Genomic DNA, 20,956 nt, shown 5'->3' with positions numbered 1-20,956 from the left:
AGACTCCATGTACTTTAAACTCAACATTTATAAACTATTTCCAAGTGAATCCTAAATTCAAATAGATGCTGCCATATGCTTTCACGTAATTTCATCAGATCAGCTGATACAATGTATGATCTGTTAACTACCCAACTTATATGTAAATTATAGCTAGATAGGTGGGGAAAATAAAAATGAAAAAAAACTTTTTAGTGATTTGTCAAAAATGTTTATAGTTTAAGATTCTTTTAATTTTTATATTTGATAATTTAATTAAGTATTGTCATATTAGAAAAAAATTTTTTCAGATTTTTGAGAAATTGTAACGATCCTGGGATAGCCTCTCAACACCATAATCAGCCCCATTTCAAATACATTTTTTCTGAACATGCAAATTTATGCATTTATTTATGCATTTATTTATTTATATATGCAACTTTCAGCTATGTCTTAAAATCTCCACTTTTAAATGTCTGTTTGAAATATAGTCTGTTCCTTAACTATCCTGTCTGTTTGAAATATAGTCTGTTCCTTAACTATCTTCTCCAATGCTCACATGTGGCAGTGTTTTCCACGCTACACTAGTCCACACTTTTCATTTATGTACTCTCATTGCACTTCTAGATCACTGAGCTTTGGTAATTCAATATGTGGAGTTGTGCCCTGCAATGAACACTAAGTGAAACATCACTTGAAAAATTAGCTCCCCCCCTTTAAAGTGAGTTCTATGGAAGGTACTTGCCTGATCATTTGAATCTTGCTCATCATTTGTTCATGATAATGCATGTTTCACACATGATATCCAAGGCTGTATCCTGTGACACTGGTAAATCTGAAAAAGACTGAAAGCAGATTGATCTCTAGAAATTACCTAAAGAAAGGCAGATTTATCCTCTGGCACTCCAAAAAAAACCCACCAGACTTGGCTAAAAATAACTTTAGTTTTTCTTAGGCTGTCAGTATCAATTTAATCTCTTGAAAGTCATTTATCTGTTACTTACATCATGAATGGAGGTGGAAAAACATATAAAGTATCCTTTCAAGTACATAGTTATATTCATGGAAATGTAGCAAATCGTTGTAACTTTATAGCCTCAATTTTTATGTACATGTTTGGATAAAGTAAGACTACTGCTAAAGATCATAGTAAGAAAATAAAGATTAGTGAGGAAAAAACAAAACCATTGTGTAATTGCAAAGTAATTTTGAAAGAAATTATCAGTTTCTTACTTTATTATTTGTTAAATATCTACTGAGTACCTGATATTCAATTTAGGCATATAATAACATGTACCATTTTGTGTTCTATCACTCGGCATAAAATAAGAGACAAAATAAGGTAGACTATATTGACTCTATCTCTCCAGAAGCTAAAACAATCTAGTAGCAGGGACAAGAAAAACATGGACAAGGTATCACCTAGTCACAAATAGAAGCAGGAGAATCTAGCCCATTGTTTCGCTGTGAGAATTGATTTAGCTTTTGAAAAGAATACTTCCTGCAACTTAGGTCTTACAAGGTGGAGAAGTCTCTGTTTGCTCCAGATAGGCTGATTAACATTTATTTCTAGATAATGGATAAAATCAAGGTTCCAGAGATCACTATACCTTGCGATGGACAACCCTGGACCAGAAGCTAATCCACATCCTTTGTGAATTCTTGAATAATTGCTGATATTTCCAGTAGTCAACTACATGGAGGAAAGTTTAAATTTCAAGATCCCATTTCCTATGTTCCACATATCAACTCCTCTACTTTCTTCACCCATAAATAATTAAAATATTTGATTCTCATAAAAATAAGAGATTTTTTTCCAAAGTACACTTTATGCATCTATGGAATTATCACAATGGAACCCCCTCTTACTATGAATAAATGCTTACTTAAAAACAGAAAAATAAGGGTTTGGTGTGTGGCTCAAGTGGTAGAGTGCCTGCCTAACAAGCATGAGGCCCCAAGTTCAAGCCCAACGCTGCTAAAAAGAAAGTAAAAGAATGAGATATTTTCATCCACATAGTCATTAAACTGAGACTTGTAGGGGAATCAGGATGCAAAATATATTCAGAGGATGTTCTGGACAAAGGGAACGGTGTGAGTATAGCTGAGAATCTGCATGGGCAAAACACCGAAGTTGCAGGAAGTATATCTCCTTCAAGGAGGGACTGTGTTTAGAACTGTGTGGTATGAACAAAAGTTCATAGCATCAGGGAGTATTGAAAGTATTGGACCAGTAGATTAGGGAAAGGCTGGGGAGAGGGATATATACAGAAAGAGAAGAGAGAGAAGAAAAAGAGAGGCAGCCATTAAAAAGTTACTGTTGAAGTGGTGTGTTAAGACAAATAGAAAAGAAAGGACCTGAAAGTTAACAACTAGTTAAGAATTAGTTGCAGATGCTCAAATAGAGATTGGTGATGGTGTGAAGTAGACATATTACAACAGCAGTAAATATATAGCTGTGGAAATTATTGAAATGAATGACTATGTAGGGGATTTCTTCAAAGACTTAATTATGGAAAATGAAAGGAAGAAAAAGACATGCCTCTTGGATTTTGGGATTGGGTGGCTAAATGATGCTAGTATAGACAAAACATGGAAAGTTAATGGGAAGACTCAGTTATTATAACATGATAGCAAACTGCAATGTTCTTGAATTCAAGTATGTTATTTTTGATATATTGTAAGAACTTTTGTAAATGCCACAATGTACCCCCACCCACCAAAACAACAAAAAGTAATAATCATTGATGGTATTATGCATTAAGAAACTGGAGAAACACATTGCAGTTAAAGTGATTCCTCAGGATCCAAGATGTACATTAGTGATTTGTAGAGTAAGAATTATCATGAATAAAGGCATGGGCTTAAGACAGTCTTGGGAAGAATGGAGAGAGAAGAATAATATCAAAGGATTGAATCTGAGAATATGGTTGATTTATTGGTACACAGAAGTTATCATAATTATATATAAGAAGTCTTTCAATTTCTACTATAATATATTCTTAGAAACATTATAGAAACATAATCTACCACAATAGCAACTGGAAGTAGCTAAGAACATAAAACTTTTCATGATTTAGAATCAAATTAAACACTAGAATAAAAGATACAAAAACATACTAATTTTAATTATAAAATTGTTTTTTTAGTCTTAAAATCTTAGCTCAAAGGTTATTAATTTAACCTGAACTAAACCATTGTTTTGTAAATGGAAAACTTGAACTCACATAAGTAAACAGTTTCCAGAGATAGCCTCCTCTATCCCATGCATTCTCACATACCCTCTGCCATTGCTGCTCTTCCTACCAAGAGATAGACTGTGTTTTCCTACCCCCTTGAATTCTGGCTTTCTTTTGAATTGTTCAGGAAAGTGTAATTGAAATTTTACTGTGTGCTTTCTGGACCAAAACTCAAAGAAGACTTCATGTATACATTTTTGCTGTCTTGGGACTCAGCTGCCATTTTTTGAGAAAACTAGTCTAGCCCATAAAGAGAAAAACAGAATCTCTCAACAGACACCATGAGAGTGCAGCCAATTTGGATTTGCCTGTTCCAGCTCAGGTTCCATCTGACTGTAGCTGTTCCACTAAGCCCAAGTAAGACCAGCACAACTACCATGCTGAGCACAAACTACCCACAATATTGGAAAAGATACTCAATGATTGTTTAAGTCACTAAATTTTTGGATATTTTACTATACTTCATTACATAAGCTGACGCTTTTGGCCTCATTAGAAAACCTGAGACTTCTTACTAAGTCACACAGACTACGCTAAGAAATTTATAGTACAAATTAACTTTAAAGAGCCTCTTTGTATTATAGAATACATCTTGTTTGTTAAAAATACAAGCTATCAAGTTTCTAAATTTATAATTTATAAACACTCTAGAACAAATATGCCAAGCATAATGAAATGAAAATTCCTAATTCTATTTTTTTCCATAAAACTTAGAATTTCCAAATATTTCTATGGTCTCTGGTCCACATTTTGTTAAAGCACTAAATTTATAAGTTTAATTGACATCTTCTGTTATCATTTATATTTTTTCTTTAGGAAACAATGCATTCTTTTCAAAAAGAGCTTTTACTGTATCTTAGTATTTGAATATATTATGGAAGATTTTAAGTTCTAGAAAAAAAGTCTAATGTTTCTGGTACTCTGTTTCATGTTTTATTGTGTGCTGTTTTTAGCTTCTACTTTCACATTTCCTAAGCCCACTCCTTTTCACTTCTTTCTGTATACACTTCAAATAGAAAATAAAGGAGGAAATAAGTCACAAAAGAAGAGCTGGAAGAATGTGTTCAGCAATCAAATGTAAACAGTCATATTCCTCAGCCCTAGAAGGAATGTGTTTATCATAAAGCACATTCAGACATTTATTTTACCCCACCTCTACCTAACACAGTCTTCTCCCCCTTGCCAACTGGTAACCTCTACCCAGAAGGAATTTTTCTATGTCAAGTGAGTAAAGTTTCACGGAATGAAGTATGGATTTAAAAGATATCATTATCCAGGCATGGTGGTACCTGCCTGTAACCCCAGTTACAAAGGAGGTATAGGTAAAAGGATGGTGATCCAAGGATGGCCCTGGGAAAAAATCAAGAGACCCTGTCTGAAAAATAACTAAAGAAAAAAGGTATAGGGGCATGACTCAAGCTGTAGAGCACTTGATTAGCAAGCTGCAAGGCCCTGAGTTCAAACTCAGTACCACCAAAATAAAAATAAATATCATTAAATGGTAGAGGATCAGGCCTTGTCTAATTCATTATAGTATTATGATAGATTCCTTCATTTAAGGACTCTATTACACCTGAAACGCAAATATAAGTAGTTTTATTTGTGACTGAATGTGTCTTTGTTCATGACATGTATTTCTTCTGTGGGAAAAGGGGAGAAGTGATGGAACCTTAATCTTGTCCATTGAACATAACAAAATGTTTTATAAAATTTAAATTTTCTTTTGACATCAGAACTCAATATACAGATAGCTGAAAGGCAGGACTTCTAGACTGAGACCTGGGATTTTAATGTTTGTATAGGTTTCACATGCACTGAGGTGGGCGTTAAAGAAACAAAATCCTAGATACAATTTTGCCCTTTTCTAGGGAACACTGGCACATATTCAAGTTTTTCTTCTACATTGCTAGGATGAGTAGAAGCTGAGAGTCAAGAAAGTAAGGGATGGCGTGTGAACCATCTCATAATGAAAGTTTTCAGGCTACTTTTCTATTTATCTTTGTATGCAATCTATATATCTTCCATTCCAGCAAGATTAAGTTCTTAATAGACAGTACATTAACTTAGCAATCAAGACATGACACTTGTAATATTTCATAAAAAGTCTGAGTATGCACATCCACCAAAGGACTATTGGAATAGGTTTCTCTAAAATTTAAAGCCTAAATAAAGCAGCTTGGCTGAATAGCTGTGATGATAACAAAAATCTTTGCATTTTTCCCCATCTTTTAGGAGAAATCATTCAGTCCATCAACATTAAGTGTAATGTTAGCTATAGTTTTTATAAATAAATGTTCTTTATTGATTGAGGACATTCTACTCCTAGTTTTCTGAAAGTTTGAGGTTATCCATACTTATACTTTAATAAATTTTCCTTTAGTATAGGCAAATACTGAGGAACTCTTTTGTCTTTTGATTATGGAGAAGCCTTATATTCACAAGTTGAAATGTTTGTTTGTAATTTTATTTGTCAACATTCTAAAAGGTTGTCTCCCCAAAAACCTTCACATATTTATCCTGCTGCAATATCAACCCAGGGTTTCTCATTTGGTTTAAAGTATTTTATTCCTTCCCAGTTGGTTCTTATTAATACACATATGTATTCTCTAAGATGACAAATATATGAATTGATAAATGTGATTTAATATATTATATAGATTCACTGATAAGCTTAGAGAGATTTTAAAATAAAAAAAAACTGGAAATCTGTATTAACTAAGAGATTTGGGAAACCTGTAAAAGAAAATGAAGGAGATGTTTTGTGAATTCTAAAAACTAGAAAAGCTACATTGAAAGGGACTGGTGTGCTGAGTGAAGAACAATTCAACTTGGGGAGGCAAAAAACAATCATTCAGTTGCTCTCTGGCTTGGCCTAAGCCATCTACATTCACTTATGCCCTGTGTACCTCTCAATTATATGACATAAGGACAGAGGATTTTGGATACATCTATTTATACTAATTTCCTAAACATTTTTAAACTTTATTTTCATTTGTATGCATAACCTAAACTGTTATTTTTTTCATTCCCCATGCTAAGTATAAATTTTTCCTTCATTGTATTACTTCATCATGCAATTTGGATTTTTAAAATTTCAGGATTGCTATGCCATCACAGCATGTTAAAGCAAAAGTGTTTCCAAGACTCAATCATGTGGCCTGACTGTACATACAATCAGCAGTGAGTTGAATGCATTAAATATTTTGATCCTGACTCATTTGGCAATGCTTCTACAAACTCAGCCCAAATCTCCTGGAGAGTAATGTGTGTTAATGAAACCAAAGAGGCGGAGGCTGAGTACAAATAAGTGCTATAAATACTGGATGCTTTTGATTAACATGCTGAGGTGTGCCAGGAAGATCTAAGTCCCACTAATTATAAGGAACTTGGACCAAATAAGGTATTTGTTCTATTCTAGCTTGATTCAGAGAGAAGTTTGATATCATGCAGAGTTCAATAGCTTTAAAAATAGATATGTTTGGCCTCTAATGATTCATTCAGTATTTTGTTGAATAAACTTCCATTTGTTTTTTGATTCAATTACTGAAAACAACATCTGGAAATAACTTAGTGTTGTGGAAAGCTGTATTAGTTTCTCACAGTAGCTTTCTTCCAAATAATATTTCTAGCCTAATCAAAGAAGTAAAACCTTATAAATTATCAAAAAATACAAAAAATCAAAAATCCTATCAAAAATAGGATTACTTTGTAAATAAGATATTTCCTTCTTCAAGAGGAAGGCTATTTTAGTCTAATACCTTTTAAAAGACATCAGATTTTTGAGGGATCACAGATGAATATTTAGAGAACTTTGAAGCTCAGAGTAAAATTATAACAGAAAAATAATGGACAGAATAACGTAAGTCTTACTTCCCAGACAAATTCATTAAGTGAAAACACAATGGTTTCAGATAAATGAAACTTAGGTTTTGGAAGGTTGCCAGATGTGTCCCATGCAGTATCCCTGCCTTGTAACCCATACAAAGCTAGGATCAAAGGAATCTGTACCCCATCATTGCTTTCTTCTAATCATGCCACAGCTAATTTATTTACAGCCTGGGGTGGCTCCAAAGAAATATACATATTTTATAAGGCCATTTTGCTAAAATAATGCTAATAGAACCTGTATATCTACTCAACAGACATATTTACCAACTATTATGAAGAAAGCACTATGCTAAGAATAAGAGATTGTTTTTATATAATTCATGCAACCCCCAACTCTCAAGAGGCTTCTAATCTAGTAAGATGATAGACATTATATATAAGTAATAATATATTGTACTGAAGTAATGGAAATAAACACACATACAAACACACACATATAGTGTTTTGGAAGGAAGGGAAAGCCACATTAATCCAATAATCTCTAAGTTAATAAATAAATGAGTGCCTCTAGATGCAGTTTTTATTTCACCTTAAAGTACAATGATAAACTAGATTCTGTTTTCCAAGATTCATTTTACTGGAAAATAAATCAAAATCAGTCTACAAAAGCCTGTAGCACAATCCATGGGTTGTTTGTCATTATATGACTCCACACAAAATCTTCTCTTGATAAGTAATTTGATCTGCCAGTTATTGACACAGTGACTGTAGATTTCCAGGACCAAAGCGGTTTTATGACCAGAGCTACTATTTATTTTTTACAGGGCTGTCAATCAAACTCAGGACCTTGTACATGATATCAAGTGTTCTACCACTGAGCTACACCTCCATCCCTAAGAACTAGGTTTCTGAATGAACTTTTTTCTGTACAGCTTATAGGTGGTGTATTCACTGAATATGCAGTTCTGAGCCATCAGGAATTATGAGTTCTTCATAATATATTACTTACCACTCACAAGGCCTAGGAATGGCAAGAATCCTGAGTTAAATGGCTCTGGAGATACAATAACTCTGTCTTAAGCAATTATAGTAATATGTGACCAAATAACTAATATGTTATCCTCTCTTTCTTTGATAATGCTCTATAATTGATATTTAGAAGAATTATATGCCCCTGTGAACAAAACACATTATTGTTAGAAATATTGAGGAAAATATTGAGAATGTATAGTTAGCAAAGTTCAAAACTTGGTTAAAAAGGAAATCATGAAATAGAATCTTTTACTTTTTAAAATGGTGACATTTTAGATAATAAACTGTGTGGTTATACTATTTATAAGTGACTCCTATCCCACTACTGCAAAAAATCTTATCATATTTGTACTTTCTGGTACTTAATCCTGTGCTGATAGAATATTCTATCAAACTGCTTTCCACAGGATGTAAGTTTCTTGATTACTTCTCTTTTTAGAAAAATAAAATCATAGTACAAAACAAGGATAAATAAGAACACTAAGTTACCACTGACTTCTTTCCACTGAGTTATTAAAATATGTCCAATGGAGCTTCAGATCTTTTAAATGTATAATTTCCAAAGGTATACATTCAACATTTAATAAGCATTTGCTATATTAATAATTGAAAAATAAATATTGATAACATATGAATAGTACTTACTATATATGAGGCAGTTTACTGAGCACTTTATATATGTAAATTCATTTAATCTTGATCATAAATTTATGAAGGAGGTAACAGGATCATCATTTTCCAGGGAAAAACCTAAGACACAGAGAGGGCTTTGCTATAATGACCCAAAATGAGCAGCTGGAAAATGGAAAATCTCATACTTAAATCTTGGAAGACTGGCTTGAGCAAGTAAAGCATGACAACACCCTTGACATAATCCATGGCATGTCTATGAATTTATAGCAAAATCCCTTGATTTATTAAAAAATGTTCTCTGATAACTTTCAAATTGACTGCATCATGACATTACTTCTTACCTATGGTTTTACATTCCTCTGTGACTGCCAAATAGGATAAAAGGACTAGGATATGTACATTGATTTAAGCTAGTGGGATTTTGGTAGCAAGTTATAGAGAAGTTGGGCTAAGAACTCTGAAATAAGTGCTTCATAGCTCTTAGCCAATACCTCTTCAGGAAAATCACAGTGAAATATATAGAGTTAGGCTAATGATATCTCCAGGTTATGCTGCAGAAAGGAAGTTTCCCTAATGCTTCTTAAAATGTCTAGGCCTTGTCTATTGTTTAAATAGATAGTTCTGTGTTTAGGTAACAGCTAACAAGTGAGAGACATTATGCAATTAAGTGAAAGTAAAATTGTTGAAGTGACTAAAACAATACAACCCTTTAGAAGCCATTCAATTATACATCAATTAACTAAAGATGACTCTCTGAACATATTTATTTGAGAGGATTTTCCAGACCATTAGAAATTATTTTTAAAAACTTAAAACATTAAAATTTTAAAGAACTTTTGATTGATATGAATGACAGTTTTCTGCACTTTGAAATTCCCCATCCCATAGTTAGAATTTTTCAATTCTGCTGAGTAGATAAAATACTCTCATCCATAGAGACCCATTAGTTGTACAAATGCATAAATATAGCTTACAATTCCAGAAGTTGAGATGATGCCACTGTCTTTTTAGATTTTGATGATAGAGATCAAAATGTAAGCAATACACAGAGATGAAAGAAATATGCCAACCAAAATCTCAAATATAATAGTCCTTTCCTAAAGCACACTACTAAGGTTAACATAGAATGGAGGCAAGAAGTTGTCTTAAAAGCTAAAAACATTCCCAGTATCTAAAAATTTGTCATTATAATAAGTTAATTGTAATTACTCTTTCTAAAGTACAGTTGTTTTCTTCAGAAAAATCCTGTAAGTAAAGAGACCTTTTTAAAAATTGTATCATACTATTATTGTACTGAGAGTACAATCTGACATTTACAAAGGTTCTAATGATATATCATAGTTGAATTCACCCCCTTCATCATCCTTCTTTATCCTCTCTCCCCCAACTTCTGGAATATTTCCAATAGGTCTCACTTGTCCATTTACATATACTAGTGCATGACATTCCTACCATATTCACCTTCATGCTCCCTTTCTTTAAATCCTCCACTTTTTCTTGTCTTGAGCTTACTGAAAGCATAAAAGCTCAAGTTTCGAAAAATGATATGTAGCTTATATACTTTGTGTGACAGAGTAGAAAGAAGAGCACATGGAGGAGGATATGAGGTTGGCCCTGCCATGAGAGAAAGATTCAGGGAGAGAAACATGTTAACAGTGTGACTAAAAATAATTCTGGCAGACAGAGTTCACTACATGATAGGTAACAAATGTATGGGTGTGAATCCTCCTTTGGCCTTCCAAGGGAGCAAAATCTACCTATAATCGTCAGTGCTCTCTGTAAGTAGGAATGTGCATATACATGTAGAAATTTGTGGACAAGTTATCACATGTGAGTAAGTGAATGAGGGAGAAAAAACACTTGAAAAGGAGAAGGCACACAATTGCCTTCTCCTTCCTTCTCCTTCTGTACAATCGATGCTGGGATTGTACAGAAATCTTGGGGAAGGGTATGGACTCAGAACAAGATCCAGAACTAGGACTTCAAAAGAAAATTTCATTGGGTCATTAAATTTTTGAGAGTTTAATTTTTAAAGCTCTCTGTATATTCTGCTTATCAATCACTTGGCAGATGGCAAATCCCTTCTCCCATTCTTTGGGAAGTCTCTTCAACTTAGACACCATTTCTTTTGTTGTACGGTTTTTTTTTTTAGGTTTTTAAAATAACCTTTATTAAGTTAACATGTGCATTACAGGAAACAAACACATGAAGCAAAGAACAAAATCATCCATAGCCACAAGCAGTACAGTTGGACTGTCCTAAATCTTGTGTGTACACACAATGATCCATTTTAGGTAACTGAGATCATATGGTCTGTGTCATGCTTTGTTGTACAGCTTTTTAATTTAATATAGTCCCATTTGTCAATTTTTTCTCCTAATTGCTGAGTCATTTGAGTTCCATTGAGGAAGTCATTGCCTATGCCTATTAACTCCAGTGTATTCCCTTCTCTTTCCTGCCCTATCTTCAATGATTCATGTCTTATGTTAAAGTCCTTAATCTACTTTGAGTTGATACTTATACAGGGTGACAGACACAGATCTAGTTTCAGTTTTCTGCATGCAGAAATCCAGTTTTTCCAACAACAATTGTTGAAGGGGGGTCTTTTCTCCATCATACGTTTTTGGTGCCTTTGTCAAAAATCAGGAGGGCATAGCTGCATAGATTCATAGTTGGGTCTTCTATTCTGTTTCACTGGTCTTCATATATGTTTTTATGCCAGTACCATGCTGGATTTTGTTTGTTTTGTAGTACTGGAATTTGAACTCAGGGCCTGCACCTTGACCCACTCCAGTAACCCTTTTTTGTGAAAGGTTATTTCGAGATAGGGCCTTGCAATCTATTTGCCCAGGCTGACTTCAAACCCTGTCTTCCCAAACTGTGCCTCTTGAATAGCTAGAAATGCAGGTTGATCCACCAGTGCCCATCTCCATGCTGTTTTCATTGCTATGGATCTGTAGTATAATTTGAAGTCGGGTATTGTGATACCTCCAGATATTGCTCTTTTTGCTCAGTATTGTCTTAGCTGTTTGTGGTTTTTTGTGCTTCCAAATGAACTTTGCAGTTGATTTTTCAGTCTCTGAGATGAATGTCATTAGAATTTTGATAGGAATTGCATTGAACATATAGATTGCTTTTGGTAATACAGCCATTTTCACTATGTTGATTCTACCAATCCATGAACATGGGAGATAAATCCATCTTCTGTAGTCTTCTTCAATTTCTTTCTTCAATACTTTATAGTTTTCCTTGTAGACATTTTCACATCCTTTAGTAAGTTTATTCCTAGTTATTTTAATTTTGGGGGGCAATTATAAGTGGAATTATTTTCCTATATTCTTTCTCAATCTGTTCATTGTTGCTATTTAGAAAGGCTACAATGGAGAAATGGGCAAAAGAACTAAACACAACTTTTTCAAAGGAAGAAATCCAAAAAAACACATGAAGAAATGCTCAACATCACTGGCTTTAAAGGAAATGCAAATCAAAACCATGTTGATTCCACCTCACTCCTGTTAGAATGGCTACCATCAAGAACACAACCAACAACAAATGTTGGTGAGGATGTGGAGAAAATGGAACCCTCATACACAGCTGGTAGGAATGTAAATTAGTACAACCACTATGGAAAACAGTATGGAAGATCCTCAAAAAAAAAACTAAACTAAAATTGGATTGCTATATGATCCAATAATGCTGTTCTTAGGGATATACTCAAGGGAATGTAAGTCAGGTTATAACAAAGGCACCTGCACATGTTTATTGAAGCATTATTCACTTTAGCTAAGCTATGGAAACAGCTAAGAAGCTCCACTACTAATGAACTGATTAAGAAACTGTAGTACTCATTTATAATGGAATTTTACTCAGCCACAAAGAAGAATGAAATTTTGTCATTTACAAGTACATAGATGGAAATGGAGAAAATTATCTTAAGTGAAATTAGCCAGGTTCAGAAGGACAAAAGCTGCATGTTTTCTCTCATATGTGCAATATTAACCTGATATAAATACAGCAATGTTATCAAAAACAGGTCACACTAATGGGAGGTAACATATGAGAGGCGGAGGGTAATAGAAGGAAGTTAAGGTGAATATGGCTGATGTACTCTCTATACAAAAATGAATATAGAATTTCTAAACTGGATGAAACAGCCATAAGGGATAAAGATAGAAAGAAGATAGAGGATTAATACACATGTACATGGAAGTGCCACAAGGAAACTCCCTGAATAGTCATCTTAAGCTAGCCAAAATGTTATTTTTTGCTTTTACAAAATCAAAGAACAGGAAGGCAGAACAGGTCCTGCCTAGGGAGATTGATAACAGTTGGAGGGGGGAGGAGGTGGGGAAAGGGTGTAGGAGGGTGAATATGGTACAAATACTGTGTACACATGTATGTAATTGGAAAAATGATACCTGTTGAAACTATTCTAGGAATGTGGGGGGAGGGATAAAGGAGAAAAGGAAGGGAATGAATTCAAGTATAATATATTTGACATATTGCAGGAACCTTTGTAAATGCCATAATGTACTCCCCCCAGCACAACAATAAAAAAACGGGAAATTTTACCTAGTTATCAAGGGAAGGGATTCTGTAGCTGACATCTCCGATATATAATGAGGTTTATAGGAAAATTCTTTTTATGGTAAGGAGATAGATTTGAGCAATAGTTAAAGAAGTGCAGGAATCGCACAGGAAATTAATGTGAGTCAACTCCCTGTATAGCTATCCTTATCTCAACCAGCAAAAACCCTTGTTCCTTCCTATTATGGCTTATACTCTCTCTACAACAAAATTAGAAATAAGGGCAAAATAGTTTCTGCTGGGTATTGAGGGGGTGGGGGGGTGAGGGAGGGGGTAGAGTGGGTGGTAAGGGAGGGGGTGGGGGCAGGGGGGAGAAATTACCCAAGCCTTGTATGCACATATGAATAATAAAATTTAAAAAAAATAAAATAAAGAAGTGTAGGAACAGAGAATTCACAAGGATAGTTGTTAACAATGCTTATGCATGCACTACCAGAAAGAGAGCATCTTGGCTAAGTACCAAATGATTCAGTTCCTGATGCCCTTTGTGGGAACAGATGCATTAGGCTGCTGTAAATAGATGCTATTAAATAAGCCCTTTCATTAAATGTCCTTTTTGTTTTACTTCATATTGAGCGATATGAACTGTAATATTTTTATTATAATTTGGTTGCTTCATATACTACGTTGGTAATTACAATATTTAGCAAAAATTAATAAAGTGACTTTCTTATTGCATTATTGTTGTACTGGGGGTATGTTGTGACATTTGCAAAAGTTCCTACAATATATCATAGTTGAATTCACCCCCTCCATCATTCTACTTTATTCTCCCTTTCCCCCATTCTTGAAATAGTTTCAACATGTCTCATTTTTTCATTTTCATACATGCGTCCATTATACTTCCACTGCATTCAGCCTTCTTTTTATATCCTCCCCTCTCCTACTGGTGGTCCTGTCCTGTAGTGTGTGACCCATGTCCAATAATATTACTCCTTTTTTTTAGGTCTATAATCTACATATGAGGGAGAACATGTGATATTTGGCCACTGAGCCTGGCTAACTTCACTTAAAATGATGTTCCATCCATTTACTTGCAAATGAAAAAATTTCATTCTTCTTTGTGGCTGAATAAAATTCCATTGTTATATAAATACCACATTTCCTTAATCCATTCATCAAGATTGGGGCATCTTGGCTGTTTCCAAAGCCTGGCTATTGTAAATAGTGCTGCAATAAACATAGGTGTGCAGGTACCTCTGGAGTAACCTGATTATTTTTGAGGCTATTGTAAATGGAATCGTTTCTTATATTCTTTTTCAATTTATTCATTGTTGCTGTATAGAAAGCCTACTGTTTTTTGTACATTGATTTTGTCTCATGCTACATTGCTGAAGCTGTTTATGGTGTCTAGGATTTTTTTGGGTAAAGTTTTGGGTCTTTGAAGTATAGGATCATGTGGTCTGCAAATAGGGATACTTTGACTGTTTCTTTATCTATTTGTGTTCTTTTATTTCTTTTTGCCTTATTGCTCTGGCTAGGAATTTCAGGACTACGTTGAGTAGGAATGGGGAGAGTGGGCATCCTTGTCTCAGTCCTGACTTTAGGGGAAATGGTTTCAGTTTTTCCCCATTAAGTATGATGTTGGCTATAAGTATGTCATGTACAGCCTCTATAATGTTGAAGTACATTCCTTCAATTCCTATTTTTCCTAGAGCTTTTGTCATGAAATCATGCTTAATCTTATCAAAGTCTTTAGTTCTAGGATTTCTTTTCTTATCAAAGTCTTTAGTTCTAGGATTTCTTTATTAATTTTTTATTTGAATGGCTTAACTATTGATGCTAGAGAGATATTAAAGTCTCCCACTACCACTCTGTTGGAGCCGATATGTGCTTTTAAGCCCTTTAGTGTATGTTTAATGAAATTGGGTATACTGACATTGTGTACATATAGGTTGATAATTGTTATTTTCTTTTGAGGTATTGCCCCTTTTATTAGTATGAAGTGTCCTTTTTTATCTTATTTGACCAATGTAAGTTTAAATTCTACTTTGTCTGATATAAGTATTGCTACTCCTGCCTGTTTTGGGGGACCATTGGCTTGGTAAATCTTCTTCCAGACTTTCACCCTAAGCCAGTGTTTATTTCTGTCAATCAAATGGGTCTCTTGTAAACAACAGATTGTTGGATCTTATTTTTAATACAATTTGCCAAATGGTGTCTTTTGATAGGAGAGTTGAGTCTACTGACATTCATTGTTAATATTGATATGTATGTGGTGATTACTTCCATTTAATTGTTTTTATTGTTTAAGGATTTGATTGTGTGCAGCCAAATCAATGTTACTCTCTGATTACTTTGTCTTTTCTTCTCCTGTGGTTTGATACTTCCTGTCCTCCGAGATGCAGCTCAACTGCTTCTCCTAAGATGTTTATTTGTAGGCCACGACTGGCACAGCCTCAGCCACAGAAAAGGAAAATGCAGAACAGTTGATTCTCCTAAGTTGTATACATTCAGAGAAGCAGGAACACAAGTTTCTCCTGTTACAATGTCATGCCTCTCCTGAGAACTCCTGCTCCACCCTCTTTACCACTCAATATAAAAGACTCACTGAAGGAGGACATGAGACTTTTTTGCTTTGGGGCTTTTTTGTTTGGGGCTTTTGTTTTGGGCTTTTGCTTTTGGCTTTTGTGCTTTTTTGGCTTTTGGCTTCTGTTGGGGGAAGGCATTTTGGGGGAAGGGAAAAGGATTACTGAAGGGAAAATAAATGCTGAAGGAGAATTGCTAAAGGGGAATTGCTAGAAAGCCTGAGGGCTGAGATTTTAAGAAAGCTACAGAGAGAACATGGGACAGTGAAAGTCTGCACTGAGAACTTTATACATGGGCTATAGAAAAGCTAAGCTAAAGAAAAGCTACAGAGAACATGAGACAGTGCAAATCTAAGCACTGAGGCTTCAAGAAAGCTAAAGAGAGAGCATGGAACAGTGCGAGTCAAGTCTGGGAGCAAAGACTTTAAGAGAGAATATGCTAAAGAAATTCTAAGAGAAAACATGGGACAGTACAAATCTAAGAGGTTTTACATAATAGTGAAGCAAGGTTTTAAAGAAGACTTTAAAAGCAAGGTTTTGAGGAAAGACTTTAGAAGCAAGGTTTTAAAGAATTATAAAGGAGTAAGTCCTTAAAGAATACAGATAGAGATAAGAAGCAGAGTAAAATGAAGAGAATAATAGAGAAAATAAGCAAGGAGGATTGTGCATCTCCACCCGAGTGCCCAAAACACCTGGTCCCAACTTTCTGTCTGTCTATTGCTTGTTCTTTTTGCATCTCCCATTGCCACCCAGTTAGCCCTAGTTAGGTTCAGTAATAAGCAGGAGTGAAAGAAAGCTCTCTTCAGTAGAATATCCTAGGGCTGAATTTAGTTTCAATCAATGACCAAAATACCTCACTCTATACCCTTCTTGCTTTTAAGGTTTCCACTGAGAAATCTCCTGTTATTTTGATGGGTTTGCCTTTATACATTATTTGTTTTTTCTCTCTTACAGTCTTCATATTCTTTCTCTGTTCTCTGTGCTTGTTGTTTTAATGATAATATGCTGTGGGAAGGTTCTATTTTGGTCAAGCCTGTTTGGTGTCCTAGAGGCTTCCTGTACCTGAATGGATAAAACTTTCTCAAGGTTTGGGAAATTTTCTGGTATTATTTTATTGAATATATGATGTATCCTTTTGGCTTACACCTCTTCTTCTTCAATGCTCATGATTTTCAGGTTTGGTCTTTTGATGGAATTATTGAGTTCTTACATATTAACAGCTGCTGAGTTGTTTGACTAAGATTTCTTCTGATTTTTCTATAATTTCTATTTCATCTTTGAGCTCTGAGATTCTGTTTCTCACTTGTTCTAGTCTGCTGGAGCAGCCTTCCACTTTTTTTGTTTGACTAAAGGGACTTTTTATTTCTAGGATTTGTTTGATTTTTTTTAAGGTTTTCCATATCTTTGTTAAACTCCTCATTTATATTTTGTGTTGTTATCTTTAATTCATAAATGTCTTTTTATAGTGTCTTTTGTTTAACATTGGTGTTTGTTGAAGTCCCCTGAGTTCATTTATTTGTTTCCCGTGTCTTATGTTCTTTATTTTTGGTGTCTTGAAATTTCTTGAGTGCATCTTCTACATTCTAGTTTACCATGTCTAACATATTCTCCATGAATTTCTCAGTGATATCTCCCAAGATTTCTTCTTTGTGGGTTTTTATGTGGGTGTCACTGGGCTCCTTAGTTGACATTTATCATTGTTTTATTGAGGTCAGGAACTAGGTATCCATTTTCTTCATTTCCCACTGAATCCTGTATGGAATTATATTTTTGAGGAAAGTTGTTTCCAGCCCTACTTCTCATTGCTCCACTTGGTGCTGTGCAACTATGTTGCTGATAGGCTAATTGGTAGCTTTTAGTATCTGTTTTCTTTCCCTGATTTAATGTTTGTGTTGTGACTGACTTGGTTAATAGGCTGATGTGATCTTTCTGTCCCTGGCCTGGAGTTATAACTTAACAATAACAAACTCACATGTTCAATGCCAGACCAGTTGTTTACATATTATATAGAAAACACCTTGATGATAATATCTATAAACAGTGGGAGTGGGGAGGTAATGGTGTTTTGGCGAGTTATAGATTTTGGGAAATTGGTAAAGGTGACACGAAAAAGGGGGGCTAGACTAGGGGTGGATGTGTGTGGGGTGAGGTATGGTTCTGATGGGTTTTGTGGCCCTTGTGTGTGTTTGGGTGTATTTTTGTTGCAGTGGAGAATTGTTGTGTCAGGGATTGCAGGGGACTGTGGTTGTGTACAGTTGGTCCAGGAGGCTAGTCAGTCTGTGGTGGGTGTATAGGAGGGAGAGGTAGTGTGGTGACAGGTTGGGGGAGGATAGGAGGGAGAGGTGAGGACAGGGGAAAGAGTGGATGAGAAGGTACAGAAAGAGTAGTTGGAGGGAGAACAGTGGATTATAGCACAGACAGAAAGTGAAGAGGGTAAAAATAGGGATAAGAGAATAGTGATGGTGAAGCTAATAATACAGGAAAAAAGTAAAAAATCAACACAATGAAGAAAATGCCAAGTTCAGGAACCACAAAAGATTCAGTCTTTTGATAAAAGTTCTGGAGTTATTCCTTAGATGTGTAATCCTGGTATTTGCATACAAGTGGAAACTCTGATGTGGTCTCACCAGGTGACCAGCTTGTGAATAGTACTTGGTCCTTCTGTCCACAAGATTAGTTGGAATTGTGAGGGGAGGTAAGACTGCCAGCTCATGCAGGGTGGTCAGAGCTGTTATTTTTGCCAGGCAGCAGCTGTGTTGCCCTTCAGCTATAGCTCTGTTTGGTCAGCTCCATCCCCAGTAAGGTGAGGCAATTCAGTTTTGAATGCTGCCCTCTGTCCCAGAGATTATCTCCAGAATCCACCATCTGCCTTGCTTTGGGAGGTTGGTCTATTGCCCCACCCCAACTCTCTTTCTTTGTGCTTCTTCCAACCTCTGCTGGGTGCTAGTGGCTCTTCTAGGAGGTTGACTTGTCGCCCCATCCCCATTCTCAACCTTTGCTGCTTTTCCACATTTCACTCAGAGTTTGGCTCCTTGCCCTACCCCTGTTCTTTAGGAGGGATTCAGTGTTCTAACCCCACCTCTGCTGTTGGTGTTAGATTACAGTTAGCTGTTTATGTTTTTCAGTTTTTGCTGGGGGGTGTTCAGTCTGCTCAGGGGCTGCACTGGATTACTTTCCTGGGGGAGTTGTTCATGGTGCATGATGCTCACCTGTTCATACTGCAGTTTCATGCAAGCAGCTTTGGAGCAGCTGGCAGGGAGAAATGGCACTGCTTTTGCCAGTGCAGCGTGGTATAGAGAGGTTTTCCACAGGCTGTACATCCAGGAGTTTGATTCTGATTAATGCTTGCTTTTCTGCTTGTTGGGAGAAAAAAAGAAAGAGAAAAAAGAAAAAAAAGTAACAACCAGGGGGCTTTTTTCCCAGAGCCAGGCATGCTTTGCTGGCTGTGCCATGCAGGATTTTTGTGGCTGTTAGGTGCAATTAGGGGTGATTTAATGGTCAGTCTTTGAATTCTATCTACACCTAATGTGATGGTGGTTATTATTTTGGCTAGAAGCAATCAGAATTACCCAAGTGTAGCTTTGACTCCTCAAGGTTTCTAGTGTCACAGAGCTTAGAAGTTCTGATTCCCTACTCTAGCCACCATCTTGGATTTCACCCTGGATGTATTCCACTTAATGCAATAATCATGAAACCACCAAGCCCTTCTGTGTGTTCCATGGTATGTGGAACACTGTAGAGAGTAGAAAGTGCAATAAAAGCTCAAAAATCCCTGGCTGCAAATCAGTTCATTTGAATTTGACTCTTCCATTTTTCAATCAAGAAACTTTACAAAGTTTACCCAATTACAAAAGCTGGAGGCATTAATTATCTCACTGAATTATTGGAGGATTAATTATGTCAAATATTCCAAGCAAGTAGTGTAATGCGTGACACAAGGTGAGCGTTCAATGTGTAATAGCCAGTAGTCTTAACTAGAAATTTTAACCTTAAAGTGATACCGGCCCTTTGGAATTTTTTCATTAAGGAAAAAAGGGAAAGGGGAGCATTCTATAATAGTAAGAACATATAAGGGAGTCCATGTAACCGAGAGTCAAAGTAGTAATTCCAGAGAACCCAGCTGAAATCATTTAGTTGGCAGGGGAGAATAAGTGGTCTGTATTAAAAGTATTCCAGTAAGAAATGCTTCTTGAGACTTACATTTTTATTACTAGACAAAAGTAATTATAATGAGACTCAGGGTGGGACTATCCACCCACCTACAGACGTGGAATCATCTAAGGACCTAGAAGTGGTTCTCTATTTCTATGATAAAAAAATACCAGGGCTAAAAGCTTTCCCAGGCTCTGTACAATGATCCCTTCTGATTATCTGCAATATTGTTCAGGGATGGTCAATATTTTTTATTTGTTTGTTTTGTGATACTGAGGTTTGAATTCAGGAAGGACTTAGTGGTTGCTGGGCAGGCACTCTGGGATTTTTTTTTAACTCTACACACCATTGATATCCATCACACACCATGAGAGTGCTCCAAGAAGCAGATGCCATAAATAAGGAAGTAAACAAACAAGGATTTTATTAGGGAAATTCTGGTGTGAGCTGAGGAAAGCGGGGAAATAGGTGGGAGACAGTCCTGGATGGAAACTTCCTAATCAGTCATACAGTCTAAGAAAGTTTCCATAGGCTGCTAAAGGAGCTCTTCATCCAAAGCTGACCCACTAGGGTCTCAGGTTTTCAAGGATCGTTTCCACCATCTTGTTCTCTGCACAACCATTGGCAGGAAACAGCCATGATAGACACAACTTCAACCTAGACAAGGGACTTCAAAGCTCAACATCAGTGGCCCATTTGGTGGTCTGCCAGTTCCACACCAACTGAAGAGTCTTAACTCTGACCTAAATCCACAGTAGAGACTCCAATGCTAAACTCAGTATTAATTAAACTTCCTACTGCTTATTTCTCCTTGAGTACTCCATAAAATCTTCCAAGTTAACATGTTCCAAGCTAAAATCACCAGCATTCCAAGTCCTTTCTCAAAACTCCTACCTCAGTCTTTTCTTCTGTGTCCCACGTATTTAACTACAACAAAGTCCAAACAGTTTACCAAAACCTGAGTTAACCTTCAATTCC

General features: G+C 35.7%; 1 long non-coding RNA gene across 1 annotated transcript; it reads right to left on the bottom strand.

Moving 5' to 3' along the window:
• Positions 1-724: 724 nt before the first annotated feature.
• On the bottom strand, positions 725-19,175 carry LOC141420728 (uncharacterized). The gene is made up of 3 exons (XR_012445282.1): positions 19,036-19,175; positions 8,724-8,828; positions 725-824 (listed from the first exon to the last, which is right to left on the bottom strand). It is a non-coding gene; the product is annotated as an uncharacterized lncRNA (long non-coding RNA).
• Positions 19,176-20,956: the final 1,781 nt, after the last annotated feature.

The sequence above is a fragment of the Castor canadensis genome, chromosome 1 (genome assembly GCF_047511655.1).
Source record: "Castor canadensis chromosome 1, mCasCan1.hap1v2, whole genome shotgun sequence".
NCBI lineage: Eukaryota > Metazoa > Chordata > Mammalia > Rodentia > Castoridae > Castor > Castor canadensis.
The sequence above is the reverse complement of the archived record's forward strand: the minus strand, read 5'-3'. Positions and strand labels throughout refer to the sequence as shown.